Consider the following 8373-nt stretch of genomic DNA (forward strand, 5'->3'; position numbering starts at 1 on the left):
CTGGGTATGTTACACTTGTTCATTCACTATCTCTTTCACCCATCCATCTGTTCACTTAGTAAATAACCATTTCATTCTCACTCACCATCAAGCACCATCCTCAAAAGCAGAGCGAGATCAAAGTTATGTAACCAAATGGGGGTCTGGCTGCTTGATGCTCAAAAGGCATAAAAAAGGCCAGGTTGGTGGGAAGGAAAGTTTATTTCGGAGGCAAGCAACTGGCAGGGGGGCAGACACCAGTCCAAAGACTGACTCCTCCCTTGACAATCAGGGGGCAAGAGCTTTTACAGACAGAGGGTGGGGCTCCATGCAGAGCTCCTCAGTCTGCTCTGCTCTGACACTCATCTTCAAATTTGTTACCAGTAGTCTGACCAGCATCATCTTGATGGTTTCCTGTACAGTTAGTTTTCAGTTCCAGGCTCAGTTTGTTTCCATTTCCTTGAGGCCAGTTCTCAGAATTGTGGCTATGTCATGGCTACAGTCTGGCCATTGTGTCATTAACTTCTTCCACCTGGTGGGGATTTCAGTATAAGACAGTTCGCAGGATATGGTTCAGAATACTAGCTTTAACCCTTGAGAAGAAACTAAAGGTCCTTGCTAAGTCACTTCAGTCGTGTCCAACTCTGTGAGACCCCAGAGACAGCAGCCCACCAGGCTCCCCCGTCCCTGGGATTCTCCAGGCAAAAACACTGGAGAGGGTTGCCATTTCCTTCTCCAATGCATGAAAATGAAAAGGGAAAGTGAAGTCGCTCAGTTGTGTCCGACCCTCAGCGTCCCCATGGATCGCAGCCTTCCAGGCTCCTCTGTCCATGGGATTTTCCAGGCAAGAGTACTGGAATGGGGTGCCATTGCCTTCTCCGACCATGCTTAAAGACTGTATTATTATTATTTGGTCTTCTTTGACTCTTTTCCTTTGTTTCTGCATGTTCACACTTCTCTGATTAAACTTATTTGGCTAAAGTTTCTCTACAGACCAGAGGCAGGCAGATGACATGGGGGATGGCACCAAGGCCCATAGGGTCCTGCTCCATTTGATTGAGATATTCCTCTCCTCCGTAGACTGCCTTCTAGCAGGAAGGATATATCACTAGAGAATACGTGACAGTGTGCTTTGTGCTCTATTAAAAGGACTGCCATGCATCCTGTGCAATAGACACATGTTTTTATAACTGCCCCAAACTCACTTCCCATCTTTCCTGGGGTGAAGCCCCAAATTTCGTTTGGTAACCAAGTCTTGCCTGATCTGTTCATGCCATTTTGGATCATTTTGATTTAAAACAATCAGAGTATCACATTTTCTTGGACCACAATTAGTTTTAGGAGGGTCTTGGCCAGGAAGGACACCATGGGGCTTCTAAGAGCTTCTGTCCAGTGGGGAGAAGCTGAGTCATTTAAATCCCCAGGGTGAAGCTATAGGAGGACCCAGTCATGACCTGGGTTCTTAGGACCTGAGTCCTGGATCAAACTGTGACCGAGAACATTATTACGTTTTCAGTTGTGGGAACGAATAGATGACCTTTACTTTTTAAATAAATTTTATTTAGCATCTCTGCTGCATGTAAATGAGTGATTTCCAAAATACATTTGGAGATCACTTGTCATTTTACTATAAACCAGCATGCCCCAAGGCGTGCTTCTGTGCAAGTAATAAGTACTGTTCTGATCGGAAGATGTGAAACAAAAAGTTACTGATTTCCAAACTCAAATTGTTTTTGCCAGCTCATCTGGGAATATGGTTTTTGAATGTCATTTGAAACCTTAAAGTGTCCAAGAGCAATCTGTATAGGCAATGCTCAGTTGCTGTGTATATAATTTCAACAGGCACTTAAAGAGATTACAGGATCGATTCAGATGTTTGATTTGATTTGAGCAAAATAAGTCTGGGCCTCAGAAAACTTTGTTTCCTCAGAGACTATCCAGTGCCATTCCTCAATGGCAGGGGTTGATGAATAATTAGGAAATGCTTAGATGAAAGAACAAAGGGTCCCCGTGTAAGTCCTAGAGAATCAGAGAAAAGCAAATGCAAAATGATAGTTGCTTTTTTTCTTTTCTCTATAGATTATGTGGGCTTCCCTGGTGACTTAGTGGTAAAAAGTCCACCTACCAATTCGCGAGATGCTGGTTGGATCCCTGGATTGGGAAGATCCCCTGGAGGAGGAAAGGGCAACACTCCAGTACTCTTGCCTGGAGAATCCCACGGACAGAGGAGCCTGGTGGGCTACAGCCTATGGGGTCACAAAGAGCTGGGCATGACTGAGCGACTAAACAACAACTGTAGATTAAGTAACCCCCACCATGCAGTTTGTTGATGTGGCCTGAGGCAGAGAGAGTTAATGAATAAACCACTGGGGGAAAATGGAGTAGGACATTTTTAGGAAAGAGATATCATTGATCTGACTGCCCTTCTATGTTACTGATCTGCTGGTCTGCAAATAAATAACACATTTTCCTATTTTTAATATATTAGTAACTTCTGACAAGATGTTATTTGGATATTTAACAAAATTTGAAGTAGAACACAATTATATTTGCAGCTCCCCAAGTATATTCAGTAACATAACCTTGGTGCATGAGAGGCTTGGATGCTCCTGTCATGACTATATTTGCATGAAGGTCCTGCTCAGAGTAATAGGTGTTGGTGTCCCTTTGCTTCTTTAGCGAGTCCCTTTTGTGTATAAAAGGAATGTAAAGATCATATATTACCCATGATCTCCGCATATGCCAAGTAAGTATTTTTCAACTTATAGTATCTTTTCTTTCAACATGGTAGAATAGCATAAACTAGGAAAAACAGCATTAAATTATTTTTTAAAGTGGATTAACATTCTAATTGTTTCCTATTATCATGAATTTGATTAATTATGCAGGAAGGCCAAGATAAATAAGCCATAAGAAGCTCATTTGATGCTGAAATACCACTTAGGACTGATTTGCTAATTAGGAGGCAAGCTGTATTGACAATGCTCTTACTTCATGGATGAATCCTCTTCAATTTCATTATTCTCAAGATCATGAAATTGACTAGTGTCTTATTAGACTACTTCTTAAAGTGCAGTATAACAGCATTGAGTAATTGTTATTAAATTCCAGCCAAACTTCATTAAAGAAAAGTAGTATATACTTATATCTTTTGTCTAAACACATCCCACTTTTATTATTTCCATTGCGATATTGCCCTGAGACAAAGAAAAAGTTATGTCTAATTACATGTTCACTGACTTTTGTCTTTTTAACTTTGGCTAAATATTCATTGTTCTCCTTAACTTTTGGATTTGTCTTTATTATGTGTGCACGTGTGCTAGGTCGCTACAGTCGTGTCTGACTGTTTGAGACCCTATGGGCTGCAGGCTACCAAGCTCCTCTGGCCATGGGGATTCTCCTGTGCAAGAATACTGGAGTGGATTGCCATGCCCTCTTCCAGGGCATCTTCCTGACGAAGGGATACAATTCTCGTATCTTACCAGTAGGTGAAAGCATGATGCCAAATGCTATTTCAGGAGATTTTATCAATCCTGAAGGGGGAAATGTTGTGGGTCAGTCGCTAAGTCGTTTGACTCTTTGTGACCCCATGGACTGCAGCACACCAGGTTTTCCTGTTCTTCATCATCCGCCAGGGTTTTCTCAGACTCATGTCCATTGAGTCAGTGATACCATCCAAGCATCTCATTCTCTGTCATCCCTTTCTCCTCCAGCCCTCAATCTTTTTCAGCATCAGGGTCTTTTCTAAGTTGGCTCTTGGCATCAGGAAGCCAAAGTATTGGAACTTCAGCTTCAGCATCAGTCCTTCTAAAGAATATTCAGAGTTGATTTCCTTTAGGATGGCCTGGTTTGATCCCCCTGCAGTCCAAGGGACTCTCAGGGATCTGCTCCAACATCACAGTTTGAAAACATCAGTTTTTCGGTGCTCAGCCTTCTTTATTACCCAACTCTCACCTCCATATATGACTACTGGAAAAACCATGGCTTTTACTATACTGACCTTTGTTGGCAGAGTATGTCTGCTTTTCAATACTCTGTCTAGGCTTGTCATAGCTTTTCTTCCGAGGAGCAAGCATCTTTTAATTTCCTGGCTTCAGTCATTGTCCACAATGATTTTGGAGCCCAAGAAAATAAAATCTGTTACTGTTTCCATTTTCTCCCCTTCTATTTGCCATGAAGTGATCCCACTTACACTGTGACCATAGCCCATAATACCAACTCCTGCATCTGAGAGCAAACCTTTGTCTCTATGAGAAATGTTTGAGTCACACTTGAGGCTATATCATGGTCAAGCTTCTTAATGATTCTTTGAGCATCTACAAGTGATTAAGATGCACTCAGATTTAAAAATTCCAAGAGGTACAAACTTCCAGCTATGAAATAAATAAGCCACAGGGATGGATTATACAGCATAAGGAATATGGTCAATAATACTGTAACAACTTCGTGGGGACAGATGGTTGCTACTTATTGTGGTGATCATTCATAATGTATGTAAATGTCTAATCACTATGTGGTATACCTGAAACTAACATAATATTGTATGTCAATGATATTTCAATGAAACAAGTACAAATCCCAGGAAGTAAATAATTACCTTATGTGAAATCACTATGACAGATCCCTAATGTCTGATGAGATTTGCGAAGCATTCTGAGTCTCCTCTGTCTACTCCTTAGAGCATTTTGGAATTCTCCAGCAATCTCAACATGTCTGAACAAATATATTGGAAAAGCAATACTCTATAGAATGACAGAGCAGACTACATTGAATGATTCAGCTGGAGGCAGAGGAAAAAGGACAGAAAAGAGGGAGTTACCTTTTGACAATGGTTACTCTAGGAGAAGCTGCGGTTGGTCTTCTGTAGCTGAGCATCACTGAGACACCCCAGTATGCCTCCACTACAGAACGCAAGAGCTACTGGGAAATTCTCGTGCAGCAACCTATTTTAATACGTCTCTTCCTATGTTACAACATTTGTGGGTTTTCTTTTCTCCAGATAATTTATTTGGGTTGATTACAGCTAACAAGTGGGAGAAACGAAGTCAAACTTCAGATTCTGGTCAGTCAACAAAATGCTATAAATGCTGAACAAGAACTAAGCAATATGAACTCTGAAGAGATGAGATATTTATGTCTAACAGGGCTTTGAGGAGTGGTCCAACCTTGGCCTGAGGCACATACCTTTTGAACATTGATTGACATCACTTCTCTTTGCATTTTCCATAATTTTGTGACCCGTTCTGAAACTCCAAGAAGTTTTAACCTCAATATATGATCAAGTTTAACCTGTGTTGTGGAAATGTTTTAAAACTTAACCTTTCTATCATCAAATTAGAGTAATTAAGGAAATGTTGCAAAATTCTGCTTAGTTAACACGTACGCTAACAATATTTAAATTTTACTCAGTGCTGACCGTGATGGATTTTCCCTGTTACTCCAGTGTTCACAATGTCAAGTGAGGTTTAACAGAATTTTAAACATCATTTTCACTCTTTTAATGATCCTAAGAAAACTTAGCATATGGGTTTCCTTTTGTGTTTCTAATTTGCCTGGATGCCTCAAGTTACATCGGCTGGAGCTGCCCTTGGTTAAGCTGGGATTCCAGTGCGTCCACGCTGGTTCAGTAAAACGGACGTTACAGATCTGTATGGTGACGCCATTTCTGGAACAGCGTTGACTCGCAGGTCCATGATCCAAGCTGTTTGCCTTGGCTTTTGTTTGATTCTCACGGGATATGAGCATTTATAGTGTGGGAGAAAAAAGTTTTTTTTTTTTTAAACTAGTAGAAATAGTCTTGCCACTGTGGTATTTGATGTAGCCTGATTTTAAGAACAAAGTCGTCTTGCTTAATATCCACCTTTCTGCTCATGTGTCTGGGGTTTAATTTCATAGCTCTGTGGTGGTGACAGTCTCAAATATGTGAATACAAATTGTAAATTGGTATTCACCTTTCGCTCTATCATTATGAAAGCGCCAGAGAAAATGGTGTCTGGAAAATTATTTTGTGTTCGTGCTACCTTCTCTTACATTTTTTTTCTAACCTTGATTCCTTGCACAAGTAGATACATTTTCATTGCAAAAAGGTTCAGTGGTCTTTTTTCAGTCATTGAGAATGGTGCTCAATCATGTACTCATATCTCAATCTTCTTCCTGAAAAGAGCCACCACCGTCATGATGAGTTATAATCCTTCAAATATAAATACATATACATAACAACAGATATTTCTGTATCTATCTATCATTCAAGTACCTGTCTGTATAATCTATCATATTTTGCTTTTTAAATATAAGTGATATTGTATTGCTTCTTGCTTTTTTTCAGTTAACCAATAATTTGTTGTAGAGATTGTTTCTATTTCTATGTATAGAATGTCATATACTTTAGGTATGTGTATGTTTCTCTTGGTAGAAATTCAGATAATTTACAACTTTCCTGCTTCAATCATTCATACAAGTACCTCATTATAAACATCTTTCGTATCTGTGCAAATATATTTTCTCAAATAGGTACAAAGTTTTGAAAATTTATGAATCTTTGCATGATATGTGAATAATATGTTGCTTTGGGAAACTTTAATAGGCTAAGAAAATTTTCCCAGTAAAAGATATGTAACATTTAAAAAATGTATCACATTGTCACAAAATTTTTTTTATCTTCAAGCTCCTCATTTTTTTAATCTGGCAGTTAAGAAAAATTATATTATACTATTTACTTTTCATTTTACTGATTATTGCTACAATTGAGCATCTTTTTCTAGGGTTCTTCAGTTGAGTTCAGTCTCTCAGCCATGTCTGACTCTTTGCAACCCCATGGACTGCAGCATGAGGCTTCCCTGTCCATCATCAACTCCCAGAGCCTACTCAAGCTCATGTCCATCATGCAGGTGATGCCATTCATCATCTCATCCTCTGTCGGCCCCTTCTCCTCCCACCTTCAATCTTTCCCAGCATCAGAGTTTTTTCCAATGAATCGGTTCTTTGCATCAGGTGGCCAAAGTATTGGAGTTTCAGTTTCAGCTTCAGTCCTTCCAATGAATATTCAGGGCTGACTTCCTTTAAGATGGACTGGTTGGATCTCCTTGCAGTCCAAGGGACTCTCAAGAGTCTTCTCCAACACCACAGTTCAAAAGCATCAATTCTTCAGCACTGAGTTTTCTTTATAGTTCAATTCTCACATCCATATGTGACTACTGGAAAAACCATAGTTTTGACTAGATGGACCTTTGTTGGCAAAGTAATGTCTCTGGTTTTTAATATGCTGTCTAGATTGGTCATAGCTTTTCTTCCAAGGAGCAAGTGTCTTTTAATTTCATGGCTGCAGTCACCATCTGCAGTGAGCCCTCAAAAATAAAGTTTTCACTGTTTCCCCTGTTTCCCCATCTGTTTGCTATGAAGTGATGGGACCGGAAGCCATAATCTTAGTTTTCTGAATGTTGAGTCTTAAGCGAGTTTTTTCACTCTCCTCTTTCACTTTCATCAAGGAGCTCTTTAATTCTTCACCTTCTCTAGTCTTTCCCTTTCTATTGTTTTCCTCTATTTCTTTGCACTGATCACTGAGGAAGGCTTTCTTATATCTCCTTGCTATTCTTTGGAACTCTGAATTCAAATGGGTATATCTTTCCTTTTCTCCTTTGACTTTTACTTCTCTTCTTTACTCAGCTATTTGTAAGGCCTCATCAGACAACCATTTTTCCTTTTTGCATTTCTTTTTCTTGGGGATTGTCTTAATCACCGCCTCCTGTACAATGTCACGAACCTCTGTCCATAGTTCTTCAGGCATTCTAGCCATCAAATCTAATCTCTTGAATCTATCACTTCCACTGTATAATCTAAGGGATTTGATTTAGATCATACCTGAATGGTCTAGTGATTTTCCCTACTTTCTTCAATTTCAGTCTGAATTTGGCAATAAGGATTTCATGATCTGAGCCACAGTCCGCTCCCGGTCTTGTTTTTGCTGACTGTACAGAGCTTCTCCTCTAGGCCCTCCTGTGCCTGCACAGCCACCACTCCTTGGACATGGGGTTGTGCCTCCCGGCCACTGCCCTGAACTGATAGAGCTTCTCCATCTTTGGCTGCAAAGAATATAATCAATCTGATTTCATTATTGACCATTTGGTGATGCTCATGTCTAGAGTCTTGTCTTGTGTTGTTGGAAGAGGGTGTTTGCTATGACCAGTGCGTTGTCTTGGCAAAACTTTGAATGCCAAACTTTACAAAGTTTGTCAGAAGGATGCTTCCTCCCACTCTGCCCTTGCTACTCCTGAAAGCCAGCTAAGATCTCTTTCTCATTTGGCTTATTTTTTAGGGTAGATATTGGGAGGCTTAGACATGCACTTACCTGAATTCCTTTTCTGCTGAAGGTAGTCAAGTGACTGAGTTTTTGCCTGG

The sequence above is a fragment of the Bos javanicus genome, chromosome 24 (assembly GCF_032452875.1).
Source record: "Bos javanicus breed banteng chromosome 24, ARS-OSU_banteng_1.0, whole genome shotgun sequence".
NCBI classification, from domain to species: Eukaryota; Metazoa; Chordata; class Mammalia; order Artiodactyla; family Bovidae; genus Bos; species Bos javanicus.